This window comes from Rattus rattus, chromosome 5, assembly GCF_011064425.1.
Source record: "Rattus rattus isolate New Zealand chromosome 5, Rrattus_CSIRO_v1, whole genome shotgun sequence".
Classification (NCBI taxonomy): domain Eukaryota; kingdom Metazoa; phylum Chordata; class Mammalia; order Rodentia; family Muridae; genus Rattus; species Rattus rattus.
In genome coordinates this window covers 30,600,550-30,615,267 of record NC_046158.1, presented here as the reverse complement: position 1 = coordinate 30,615,267, position 14,718 = coordinate 30,600,550, and positions in this window count along the sequence as shown.

Here is a 14,718-nt window from a genome sequence, read left to right as displayed (position 1 = left end):
TACACTGTAGCTATCCTCAGACACACCAGAAGAGGGCATCGGATCTCATTACAGATGGTTGTGTGGTTGCTGGGATTTGAACTCAGGACCTCTGGAAGAGCAGTCAGTGCTCTTAACCACTGAGCCATCTCTCCAGCCCTGGAAAGTCCTTCTTATCTCTTCGTGCCTTTCCTAAATGCAAAGCAACACATTATATTGCATTGTTCTTGAGCACACTGTGTTGTTGAGAGGGGATCACACTCTCCCTTTCCCTCTCCCTCTCCATCTCCCTCTCCCTCTCCATCTCCCTCTCCCTCTCCCTCCCTCTCTCTTTCTCTCTCAGTTCCTCTCTCCTCTCTGTCTTTATCCCTTTCCCTCCCTCTTTCTCTCCCTCTCTCCCTCCCTCTATCTTTCCCTCCCTCTCTCCTTGTTAGTCCTTACATCTCTTTTGTATCGAACTTTTTCCTGATGTAACATAATTTTTACTTACCTTTCTTGTGATGAAATATATCATATCCAGTTGGTTCAAAACTATCTTTAATTCAGCTTAGACCCCTTCCTTGATATAAACTAGAAAACTTCTAGTTGTAATGTTATAATAAGCCCAGTGAATACTGTATATGGTTATTAAAGTGTTTGGATACTAATCTACTGACGATCTGACAAATAGTTACTGTACTTACACATTCAGATAAAAGAAATATATGGGCTTTTTTTTTTTTCAGTGTTGAAAATCAAACCCAGAATTTCACAAATTTCTAGCACGGAGCTCTTTTCCAGCCACATGCGTTGACTCTGTCCTTCAGTTATATTTGAAGACCTTTTGCTTGTTAATCATTTTTTTTGGTGGGGGAGGTGCGGTAGAGACAGGGTTTCTCTATGTAGCTGTTGCTATCCTGAAACTTGGACCAGGCTGGCCCCAAACTCAGAGATCCACCCGCCTCTGCTTCCCAAGTGTTGGGATTCGTGGCACGCACCACCACTCCCGCTCTTTGCTTGTCAACCTTGGCTTCAGCCGGCAGAGCTCATCCATGCCCAAGCTTTCCTCAGACTGTCCGACGTGTCTCTCGGAACTCTTTGCCGCCTTATTTAACTTTGAACATGTGAAAAGAGAAATGAACAGAGGTGATGGAGAATACTTGGAGTTTTAAATGAATTATTAAAAGCAATTATTTAAGCAAACGTAGGGAACAGAGGAAGCCCTGAGTGAATGTGTAAGGCTGACATGGTACATTATATCCAGGACTCCAAAGCCTCAGACCTATGGAGAAATGACACAGCCTTCCTCTGGTCCATGTGTGGGTATTGATAGGGTCTGCAGAAAATGCCCACTGTATCTTTCTCCCCTGGATATTTCTGACCTGAATTTCTGTCCTATGGAGACTGCTCCTACCGACTTTAACTAAAGCTGTCTCCTTGATCCAGCTGCCTACCAGACCCCTACCTTCCTTGTTTATCTGCAGGTAATAATCTTGCCTCCTTGTTCAGCTGCATACCATAACTCCACCTCTCTGATTAACTCTATTAAATAAGCACGCCGAGCTTCCCACAGGCTGTGTGGTTTCTCCAAGAGCCTTAGTCCACTCAAGCCCAGCTTTTCTCTGTGCATGTGTCTGTCTGTCTGCCATTTCTCCTTTCTCTGTAAGCACGCAGTAAGGTTGGTCTCTAAAGCCATGCATGGACAGCAAGACTGCTATGATCCTTGTTGAATTTATTGCATATATGATAAGCTACTCATAGTGTGTCTGCCTTCAGGCTTCCTGTTCTCAGCACTCAAGGAACACCAGGGGACCTGTCCTTTCTGCCACCACTCTAAGCTAACAGCCAGGGACGAGAATCACCTCTAAGAGGAATTAATTAAAAGGCTTTGCCCTTAATAGCACTGGGATAAGCAACCTGTTTTTATTTTGGTTGGAATGGAATCTTTGAAAGGGAATGTAAATAAATAAGTCAGATACCATCAGGGCTGCTTGACTGAATCTAAGGTAAGGGAGGAACTGTTTCCCTAAACTCTTCTAGAATAATTAAACCTCTGTGGCCCAAACAGAAGGTTTACCAGAACTGACATCATGACACTATTTTCACGGCCTGTGACTTAAAACGGACATTATCTCTGGTGGTTAAAACTGCACAGCAAAGCTGTTGCAAATTGGTTTGGACGTGACGATCATACTGGGATGTTCGCGTGTGAGGTTATGTTTGACTGAGGTCAGAATTTAAGCCAATCTCCTTTAAAAGGAGAGGAGTACACCATGTTAATTAATTAGAGTTTACACTGACACGCTCACAGTAACCCAGCCTAGCCGCTTGTCTAAATGAAAGCCTTTTAAGTTTATTACAGCAATCAGAAGAACATGCTGGAATTTCAGACACTGCTGTGTGTGTTAGTAATGTGAGTCTTAAGACTGGGTCGGTAGTGCTCTCTTGTCCCTATACGGTGTTTTCTATAGAATGAGTGCTGGGCTTTTACTCTTTTTCTTATTTATTTATTTATTTATTTATTTATTTATTTATTTTATTTTATTTTACTTGGGGGGGGCAACAAAAAACACAGCCAATGTTTGGATTACAGGAACATGCATACCATCCTGTCCAGTTTAAATGACAGTTTAATTTTTTTTTTTTATGTGTATGGGTGTTTTGTCTGTGTGCCTGTCTATCCCATCTGTGCCTGGACCCTGCAGAGGCCAGATGAGGGTGTCTGATCCTCCTGGGACAGCTGTAAACCACTATGTCAAGCCAGGAAGAGTTCTTAACTACCAAGTTAGCTCTCCAGACTGAAGGGGGCAGTTTTTACAAAAGCACAGACTTTATCTTTTAATAGGGGAAGGTAACAGACCCCTAATCAGCAGCAGGCCTGCCTCATTTGATGTTACTACAGGTTCAGGCTTTAGAGGGCTTACTAGTCTTTAAAGCTACACGTAGGCTGATAACTGCAGCCCCCCCATCTCCTCAGCTGACAAGATGCTGTCAAAGTTGGGAACTGAAGTGAGTCTACTTCTCCGTCTGGTTTCTTCCTTTCCTCATGCTTTAAGTGCTCCAAAAGGAGCTGATGCCTTTTAAATACCTTAATAATACCTCCTGAGTATGTTTTTTTTTTCCCTTCTGGGTATAAATATGCTTCCTTCTGACCTTACCGCAATCCTCTTGGATTGCCGTTCCTCGTAAAGGTGACGTTCTTAAAACAGCCACCACAGGGGTTGGGGATTTAGCTCAGTGGTAGAGCGCTTGCCTAGGAAGCGCAAGGCCCTGGGTTCGGTCCCCAGCTCCGGGAAAAAAAAAGAACAAAAAAAACAAAAAAAAAAAAAACCAGCCACCACAGAAGATGATCTGTTCTGGCTGCTTACCACTAGGCCATGAGCACCGCTGGTTAGTGTGCCTCAGGCGCACCGAAAGCTGAGCCCAGATTTTCAGAAGCCCAAGCAAGGAAGGAGCACGTCCGACACTCATCAAACCCAATATGCAAACCTCAGTAAGAGATACGGATGTCCGTTTGAACTGGATTTTGAGGGCTGCTTAGGAAAGCCCTGCCTCTTGACTGGGGTTCAGAATCGCCCAGCCAATCTCCACCGAGTGAGAAGAGATTGCTCGAGTTCACCGTAGTGGGAAACGGAGGCGCCGACCCCATTACAGACTCAGTAACTTAGAACGGAGCAGAGGTTGGGTAGCTTCCTGCGGTAGAACCCTCTACAGTCGCATAGAAAAGCTGTGCCCTCTGACCAGCAACTGAGCCCTCCTTTTGCGTTTCAAAGGTGTTCCATCGGCCAGGAAAATGAAGCCAAACAGAAGAGGTGTATGAATATATAACGGGGAAGGGAAGAAAATGCCGTGTAAAAGGCGAGTGGTAGGATAGCATCTGTAGGGCTGGAGAGATGGCTCAGGGTTAAAGAAGCTTATTGTTCATCCAGAGGTCAGGAGGTGAGTTCCAGAACCCTTATTAGGCTCACAACTGCCTGCAACTCCAGCTACAGAAGCCCTGCAGCCCTGTTCTGTCCTCCCGAGGCACCTGTACACAGGTGGCAGACACACATCCACAAGCACACTTATATGAGAACAAGAAGAGAAGAACTTCTATAGTATAATCCAAAATTTGCTGCAAAGCATTATTGTGTTCACTAAGTAAGACCAACTCAAACAGTTTAACACCACCATTTATTTGCCTTGGGTTTGAGTGGGTTTGCACTTTGGAACAGGCTCAGTTAGTGGTTTTTCTGGTCTCCCTTGGGTTCACTCATGCATCTGTCTTTAGCTGCCACTCACTGAGACAGCTCGCTTCAGAAGGTTTGCTAACTGTTGCCTGTTTCGAGCAGGGCAACCAGGCCACGTGTCTCTCGTCACTCAGTATCCTAGCAGTAGGCTTGTTCGCATAGAAACAATATAGTGTCAGGAGGGGATAAAACAAATTCTTTTTCAAATACAAAATATGGCCTCTTAAGATTGTTAATGCCTTCCCTAAGCCAAAAGCATGAGATCTTCCATGTTGGGTCTTGCTGAAGGTTCACCAGAAGTACGTGTTTGTGCCACGCCCTGTGAAAAGTGGGGCAAAGAAATACAGCCGTGAGGGGTGGTGCACACCTGTCATTCCAGCACTTAGAGGTTGAAGCAAGAGGATCGCCAGTGTGAGGTGGGTAGGGGAGGACGGTTTATGGTTTTCTCTCTTCTGTATACACACCATGCACATTGTACCATTGGACTTCACTTATGTAAGTTCAAAGTCAAGGTCACAAGACGTTCACAATGTCAGCAGACATTCTAAGCCAGCACAAGACATGTGAAGCTGGCTCAGCGTACAGACATGATAAACCTGTCCTGAGGATCAGCACACTGAATTACTACGTTTCAGGTTTATAATTTGCCGCTATTATACATTCTAGATAAGCTTCCTGTGTTTCGAAGACTTTGTATACTTAGGATATGTGACCATAATCTTTCTCAGAAATACAACAACATGGGTCAGGAGTGATAACTCAGAATTGAGAGCACCGGTGGCTCTTCCAGAAGATCCGGGTTCCATTTTTCATATAGAGACCCACAACCACTCGTAAGTCCAGCCCTAGGAAATTCAATGCCCTTTCATGACTTCTACTGTGTGCACATGGTGTGTAGACACATACACGTAGGCAGAACACCCGTGCACGTGAAATAAAAATAGAAGTTTAAGAACTTTTAAAATGTAATGATATTATAGAATCATCTCCTATATCAGGAAGTTTTAATTATTAATTTTTATGCGTATGGATGTTTAGCCTCCATATATGTGTGTACCATGTGAATGCAATGGCTGACAAGGCTAGAAGAGGGTTCAGTATCCTGGAACAAGAGTTACGGATGGCTGTGAACTGCTATGTAGGTTCTGGGAGTCAAACCTGGGTCCTCTGGAAGAACAGCAATGTTTTTAACTGCTGAGCCATCTCTCCATGTACCAGAAAATTCTGTTCAACAGAAGAGAGAAATAAAATTAGTTTCAGGACTCAAAGTTTAACAAAGACCATAACAATATTATATAACTATATATATATATATATATATATATATATATATAGAGAGAGAGAGAGAGAGAGAGAGAGAGAAAGAGAGAGAGAGAGAGAGAGAGACAGAGAGAGAGAGAGAGAGAGACAGAGAGAGAGAGAGGACCTCACTATTTGTTCTGGCTGCCCTCGAACTCACTATGTCACTATGTAAATCAGGCTGGCCTTGAACTCACAGAGATCTGCCTGCCCCTGAGTGCTGAGATTAAAGACAGGCGTGTGGCCCAGTAGAGCATTTTCTTGGTTAATTACTGATGTGGGAGGGCCCAGCCACTGTGGCGGTGCTGCCTTTAGGCAGGTGGTCCTGGGAGCTGTGAGGAAGAGGCTGAGAAAACCTGAGGAGCAAGCAGTAAGCAGCATTCCTACAAGGCCTCTGCCTCACTTCCTGCTCCCAGCCTTGGCTTCCTTCAATATTGGACTATGGTGTGGCAGTGTAAGCAAAATAAACCCTTTCCTCCCCAGGTTGCTTTGGTCATGTTGTTTCTTCGAAGTCACTGGAAACCCTTACTACAACAATAGTACAACAGTAAACAAAACCTCTCATCAGTAAATTAACCAATTAAATCAATTGGATCTCTGAAAGGTGGAGTTGGTTTTTCCATTGTAAACAAATGAGCTAAGATCGCAGGGGTTTCAATTCCCCGTACAAGGGAAGTAGGGACAATTGCTTCCCTAGATATCAAGGTTTAAAGTGGCCTGAGGTCACATCTTACTATTCAGGTAGCTCTGCGATAGGAGGCATAGGTAAATTTTCTGTGCGTGTGTAATAACAGGAAACACTTTACTGCCTGTCCTTGCTGTGTGGGGTTGCCTTTATCTGTCTGTTTTTAAGTAGACTGATTGATGACAGTTCTAGGTTACAGCAGAAGTGATCAGAAAGTACAGACGGTTCACAAATACTCCCTGCCTCAACCACAGATGACTACTGGTTACACTGGGGTCTTTCACAGCACTCGTGGGAAATGCATGATTTTATGATTTACACCAAAGGAATCTTCAAGATCAAGTTGACGTTTCCAAGTTTCATTTAATGCAGATCCGCTGCACAGAGGCAGCGACAGCTGTGGGCTGCGCGTACTTGATCTGCTAGTGTTTTCTTTGAACTAATACACCGGTTTTGCTTTGATGTGTCTATCTTAAAAAAAAAACTTTGGGGGGTTGGGGATTTAGCTCAGTGGTAGAGCGCTTGCCTAGGAAGCGCAAGGCCCTGGGTTCGGTCCCCAGCTCCGAAAAAAACAAAAAAAAACAAAAAAAAAAAACACAAAAAAAAACTTTGTCCTACAGGTATGAAGGCAACTTTAAAAACAGGTTTAGAAGCATTGCAATTAAAAATAAGTTTGGAAGAGGGATGGGGACTATTCGGTGGTAGAGTATTTGCTCTGTATGTCTGAGACCCTGGGTTCAAGTCTCAGTAAGAAAAATTACTTTAGGCCCAGGCATAATGGAAGCTGCCTGTGACGTCAGCCTTGAGGAGCCTGAGGCAGAAGGATGGCCGCTTGTTGGGGGCCAGCCTAAGTAGTGAATTCCATGTGAGGTTATATAGTGAGAGCCTGTTTAAACAGAACGAGTTCACACACTTCTATTCACACACTGATCCACAGAGGGGTGCCTGCCAGAGTTTGGGAATAATTTATCTCAGTATTCTCGACAATTTCTCTGATGAAACACTAGTGCTAGATGGAGTCACAGCAAAGGGCTTCCCTCAGGTTATATGGAACGATTTTATAGTCTTGTCCTAGATCGGAGAGGACATCTGTAGCACCCAGTCCATATCATCCCCTATTGGATACTGTGGGACGATGTCATTGCGCAGGTAAAGGCAGGTACAAGATAGAACGAGGCCTGTCATTGGACGAGAAGGAAGGATGGGTGGGAGAAAAGTTTGAGAGAAGAGGAGACTGGAATGAGAAGAGGGAGAAGCAGCAGAGAGAACATGGAGGCTGATGTTAAGATTCCTCTCTGTACATTTACAGGTTGTTATTAAATATTCTTAAGAGATGAATGTATACAGGGCTTTGTATGTCTGGGTGGGCAATTATATCTTATCAACTGGATCGGAAGTTATTATGTTGTGTGTTCTTTTATGTGGCGATTTAAATTTAATAGATTATGTGGTGTCCAAAGACACTAGGCCGCCACGGAATTGGGATGTGTGTTTCTGGCAATGGCGGCAACCTGCCTGGGGAACTAGATGGGTAGAGAGATTGCTGCCAGGCTCAGAGAGAAGCCATCAGCAGTGTGATATGGGATGGAGCAGAGCGGGTGAGACACTTTGCTGACTGAGATGAAGTTACCTACCAGATATCTTGGGGCACTACGGTGATAATCTAATTTGGGATAAAAGAATACCTTTATCCTTTACAGCAGCAGGATACCTTACAGGTCCTCCCCCTTTCCCCCCCAGTGATCATACCACCTCATTTGTAGATGAAGCAACCTCTCTTGCTTCATTCTCTGCTGCTGTAAGAGAATTTCTGAGATTGGGCGACTTAGGAAGAAGAAGAATAATAGAAGTTTATTTGAATCACAGTTGCAGAGGCTGGGAAGTTCAAGGGCACAATGCAGCTGCATTCTTGGCTCCTAGGAAAGGCTTCCATGCTGCATCTAAGGACTGCTGGAGTGCACTTGTGAAGAAGCCGGAAACTTAAGGAATTGCCTTGGTTTTTACGACATCCCAGTCTTGCTCTTGCAGAAACAAATCCAGGCCTCCAGAACTGGGAATTCACTCAGTCCAGGGACAGTTAGCGCTAACCCTTAGGAATGCTCTTCCTGGAGCCTTTGGGATGGCCCAGCAGGTACAGGCGCTTGCTGCCAAGCCTGGTGACCTAAGTTCAATCCCTGGAACTTACTGTGGGAGAAGAAAATTAATTCCATATGTTGTCGTCTGATCTCCACATACTCATAGTCTCTCTCTCTCTCTCTCTCTCACACACACACACACACACACACACACACACACACACACACACACGCCGAATGTTAAAAAGAAGAGTATTCAAGAACCAAAAACAGTGCAAGTCCTATTACCTTTTAACATTAGGGACCATACGCAAATGAGTTTGGGGAGGGCACAAATCACATCTAAAACATAAGTCTCCTGCAAGCAAGATGTATTATCTACCCAAATTTATCCAGCATAAAAGAAAGCTAGAACTCCTCCCCGTCTACCAGGACTCTCTGCTCCTTGCCACAGAACCTCCCTAACTTTGAAATAATCCAACCCAGCCCTGAGCTTAACAATGGAGATGCGTGACTCGAGAGATGGCTCAATGATTAAGAGCACTGACAGCTTTTCCAGGTGACCAAAGTTGGATTCCCAACACCCACTGTCTGTAAATACAGTTCCAGGCTACTTAACACCCTTTTCTGACTCCCACTGTGCCAGGTGCCAGGCATGCAGCTCATGTGCAAATACATATGCAGGCAAAACAGTATATAAAAATATTTTAATGATGAGGATAGATTCTGAGACCTGCATCAGGAAGCGATTTCATCAGTAAGAACTTACTTGCACGTGACAGGATGGCTAGGATGTCATCAGGTCAAACATAAGGTCTGTTCCACAAAATATGCTGTCTGTCACATGTCTGTAAGAGTTCAGGAACTTTAAAGTGAGGAAAACTTACAAGTTAAAATTAGAATTATCTTTTGCAAATGCACATCAATGTGCAAAAGCATTACATATCCCTTCCAATTAACAGCAAGTGTGTAGGTTAGTATTTCTCAAAGACTGAGAATCGGAAGTGACTATAGATACGACCTTGAGAAGCCTCTGTGACGAAGCAGATCTTTGTGTGTACAGTGTACATTCATGTTTGTGTGTACAGTGTACACACATGGGCATGGGTGTGTGCATGTAGAGGCCAATGTCCTCCTTGGTCACTCTCCACCTTGCATTTTGAGACGGGGATCTTTCATTGAACCCAAAGCTCATTGATTCACCTAGGCTGACTGGCTATCAAACTCCAGTTATCTCCCCATATCTCCCCGACTTGCCAATGCTGGGATTACAGATGCACACAGCTCTGCCTGTCTTTTTTTTTTTTTTTTAGCACAAATATAGGAGATCTGAACTTACGTCTTCATGCTTGCATGGAGAACACTTTACCAACCAAGCAGCCACCTCCCCAACAGGTTGTTGCTGTTGTTGTTAGTGTGGGGTGTGTGTGTGTGTGTGTGTGTGTGTGTGTGTGTGTGTGTGTGTGTGTGTGTGTGTTTTACAGGAAATGGAATGTATGACTTGGTGCTAGGCAAGGGATCTGTCTCTAAGGTACATCCATAGTTAATTTACTTTAAAAATAAATAAAAATAAGCAGAGCAAAGCGGAAGCAGGTATCACCCTCAAGGTACTTATTGGGGCTTTATCAAGTTATTAATTTTTAGGCTACATGGGTATGTCATGGTTACTTTCAAATTATAACAGGTATTCAAAAGTCACATTTGTGTTAAGTATATGTGTTTTGCCATTGAAGTAAGAGTACTTTTTCCTTTTTTCCTTTTTTTTTTTTTTCTTTTTTTCGGAGCTGGGGACCGAACCCAGGGCCTTGTGCTTGTTAGGCAAGCGCTCTACCACTGAGCTAAATCCCCAACCCCTCCTTTTTTCTTTTTAAAGATTTATTTATTTATTATATATGAGTACACTGTCACTGTCCTCAGACACACCAGAAGAGGGAATCAGATCCCATTACAGATGGTTGTGAGCCACCATGTGGTTGCTGTGATTTGAACTCAGGACCTCTGGAAGTGCTCTTAACCACTGAGCCATCTCTCCAGCCCGAAGTAAGACTACTTTAGCTATAAAAAAAAAAAAAGTGATCTATTTAGTTAAGTAAAACTGAAATAAATCATAATACTGGAGAATATAAGTGAGTAAAAATGTAAACGTGGTGTAGAAATAGCAGACACTTGGAATATGCTGTCCCTTGTCCAACTTTCTCACATTTGTTGGTTTCTATTGTGTGTGTACTCTGTGTGGCACTCACGACAAAGATGAGGTCGCTTGACAGTTAAGTCCCAGATTAACCAACAGTGTCATTGTCCTCTTGTTCAGGGAGTCATAGGTCACACTAGTGAGGAAATAAATGTCTGCTTATTTCCACAAGCACAGATTTGCAGAGGGAAGGAGAAACTGGGAAGAAGAGACAAGAGGTCAGTCCCTCTGGCAGCGCTTCTGTGCTAGAACGAGGGTGACAAGCTGGCGGACAGAGCTTACAAGATGCTCAGAACATCTTGCAGAGACCATGAGGCAAAAGAGGGCGAGAAAGAGCCTTTGCTTTTCTGTGAATGGGAGGTCGCTGATGACAGGAGCCCCAGAAAATGGTCAGAGCAGAGAGGAAGAATGTTGCTGCATCTGGCCATCCTTTCCAGTTTTAGTAACACTGCTGCACACAAGTGCTTTATGCTTTTGCTTACTGGACCAGAGAACAGGTCTAAGAAGTTAAGGGGTTAGGGGATCAATGAAGAATGCCTGTTATTTGTTATTCATATATCTATTCAGTCGACAAATGTATTGATTGCTGTCACTTATTTTGTGCAGAGTACAAATGCCAGGCACAGAGAATGGAGTTCTGACATCACGACTTATAGTCAGTGGGAGACTGGACATTTAAGTTAGCACCATGACAATGGCATAGAGACAGGGTCTTTCTGTGTGCATTTGACCATCAATCCCAGGGGCTGTTGTGGTAACTGACCCAGTGTAGGATTTTAGCATTTTCATGCAGTATAGTCTGACTACAGCTCTGCCACGTCTGTGTCACAGGTAGGTAGGTGTTCAGGTGACTGCTCAGAGCTTCTCTGACGTTGTGGTGAGACACTGGAACTAAATGGCATATGGGGACCACTGGATAATGCTTTGGTCTGTCTCAGTTCTGCTAGAAGAGTGTGTGACCCTTATTATAACGAAGAAGGTGCCCTGGAATTGGGAAATCTCTGTGATACACTCTTGTTTGTTTGTGTTTGTGTTTGTGTTTTTTGAGACAGTATTTTTCTGTATAACAGCCCTGGCTGTCCTGAAACTTGCTTTGTAGTCTAACTGAGGTTGGCCTCTAACTGAGACATCTACCTGCCTCTGCCTCCTGAGTGCTTGGATTAAAGCTGTGACCCACCAGGCCAGACAATACATGTTCATTTAACATAATGTTTTAAGATTTATTTATTTTAAACATATGTACTGTTGCTATCTCAGACACCAGAAGAGGGCATCAGATCCCAATACACATAGTTGTGAGCCACCATGTGGTTGCTGGGAGTTGAACTCAGGACCTCTGGAAGAGCAATCAGTGCTCTTAACCACTGAGCCATCTCTCCAGCCCTAACACAATATTTTTTATTGAATACTTCATAATGCCACATAGTAGACCCAATCACCCTTACTTCCCAGTCCTCCCAGGTCTGCCCCAACCCTTGCACCCGCCCCCCTAAAGTTCCAAGTTCCATCTGTGTTGCCCACGTTCTCACTGGAATACAGTCAAGCTCCGGGTGGTCAGCCCCTTAAAGAAAAGCAACCCCCTCCCACCCCATCCTTGCTAGTGTCAATCTATTGTGCAGATCTACACTTAGCATCATAATTCTTAAGAGTTTTCTTGGATAGCTTCCTGTCTAGGTGGTTACTTATAGGGGAGGGTTACACTGAAGCCTTCTATGTCTCTCATTCTCAACTGTGTCTACAGTCATCAGTACCACTGCTTCCTTGTCTTTTACAGTCAGTCGGAACATGGACCATGGATTTCCATATGGTACCTGGTGACGGCATGGGCTACAAATCAGGACCTTTGATATCAGGTGTCAGCACAGACCATGGACATGGCTTTCAGAGTAACGCCAGGTGCCATGGACATCAAAAGCTACCGCACCCCACCCCCATAGCACGGCCCCTAAACATGACCCCCTGGTGGCTGCATAGATCATGGACATCCACATGGCTTTCAGCGATAACAGAGACCACAGACACTATTACTGCAGCAGAATCAGGGACCCAAGTATGGCTCAGGCTGCAGCACAGACCAAGGTGTCAACATCATGAAGTTTCTCTCCTCCCACTGCTCCATTCCTCCATCCTTTTCACCCCTTCATTGAAAATGCTTTCATTGCAGTAGTACTGGGAAGTGCAGTGCACTCATTGTGGTGGCACTGGAAACTGCAGTGCATTCATTGCAATGACACTGGAAACTGCAGTGCATTCATTGCAGTGACACTGGAAACTGCAGTGCATTCATTGCAGTGACACTGGAAACTGCATTGTGTCTCTCAGTATATATTTTTGCCCACACAGTGCTACCTGCAAATACTCACTGCCAGTTGCTCTAACACAAGGCCTCTGGTCTCTGAAGTACTCTAAACACCAGACCAGCCCTGAGATGAATCATAGCCATGCATCAGGTTTTCATTTTTGGAGGCAATGATATGCTCCCAGATCTGCAGCACTCGGTCCTCCCTGTGGTCCAGCAGCTCATAGGTGTATGTAGTAAGTGTTGGAGTTGACCAACTAGACACACTGGATCTGGGCCCAAATGGCTGCTGAGTTGGTCAGCTCCTATGTGGTGGGCCCTGCCAAGGGCAAAAACATAAAGAATTAAGGTTTAACAACTCTCTCTGTGTGTGTGTGTGTGTGTGTGTGTGTGTGTGTGTGTGTGTGTGTGAGAGAGAGAGAGAGAGAGAGAGACAGAGACAGAGAGACAGAGAGAGACAGATGCAGACAGAGAGACAGAAGAGACAGAGACAGAGAGAGAAAGAGAAGCAGGAGGAAGAAAAGAAACCCTGAGGAAAGGTTTATCAGTAAGAGCAGTGTGTGTGTGTGTGTGTGTGTGTGTGTGTGTGTGTGTGTGTGTGCATGTTTGTGCACATGTGGTGTGTGTATGAATAAGAGCAATGTACAATGGCAAGAATGTATGAAAATACCATAATGAAACATTGTTTTTAAAAAAGACCTAATTTATTTATTATGTATAAGCACACTGTAGCTTATACCAGAAGACAACAGAAGAGGGCATCAGATCTCATTACAGATGGTTGTGAGCCACCATGTGGTTGCTGGGAATTGAACTCAGGACCTCTGGAGGAGCAGTCAGTGCTCTTAACCACTGAGCCATCTCTCCAGCTCATGAAACATATTATATCCAGTATTCTATAAATTAAAACAGCTATATGGAATTTATTATAAATACACCTGTGCATTTTGTTATAATTTAGAAATTATATACTATTCATAATTTTTGCAAGTAAAATATAAAACAAAATGTTTGTACATGTATACTCCCATATAATTTTTCCCAGAGAGTGGGTTGTTAAGTATTCACCAGATCTGTTGATTTTTAGTCACTGAAGTCTTTACCCTCTGTCCCCATCTTCACAGTGCTAGGATAATAGGCATTTGCTGGCATACCTGCCCTATGTAAGTCTTTATTTCAGACTCTGTTTAAGGGTTCCTTCAATTTAAGACTATCATAATCAATCACATATGGCTCAAAATAGCAGAGCCTTGGAATGAGATTTGGAGCTAGTAATAATAGATGGTACCAGTAAGAAGGCAATAGGTAGGGTATTGGTGGTAAACCTTGCCATGCTTAACATCACGGTTACTAAGAGTCTCATCACTGATAACTGGAATAAATTTTCAGACAGAAGCTGATGCTGGGGGAATGTGGGAAGAGTGAATAGTACCAGGTCATTGCCAGGACTGTGAGGTTTACGGATCCTGCTTCTTCCCATTTTTTTTCATAGACCTTTAACTGTGCTTACAGTCAAAGGTGAGGGAGCACAGGGGACAGCAGACACATTTGGTTTCAAGGTTGCATTATATTAAGATAGAGTGTATTTGCAAAACTTTAAACCTTACACATTGTTGAACTGAAGCCAAGCCTCTTACAACCAAATGCCTTACAGGAGTGAATGGATAAATGCCCAAAGTGTCCATATGCATCCATAAGAGCCCCAGACTGTCCTGGGTGATAAAACAAATAGCCGTCAGGATGGATCACCTCAGCAGAGCATCCTGTGTTGGCTCAGTTGGCTTCTTCCTTCTCTTTTCTCCTTCCAAACTCTTGCTCTCATTTCTGCTATCGACTCCCACAAAAACCTCAGGTTCTTCTTTCCAGTGGGGAGGGGAGGTGACAAGCTAAATTAGACACGGGCCTTATCTCATCTAGGACACAGAGACACACAACGAACCCAAAAGATGTGGGAAGGAGGCTGGGGCCTACAGAAGACACTT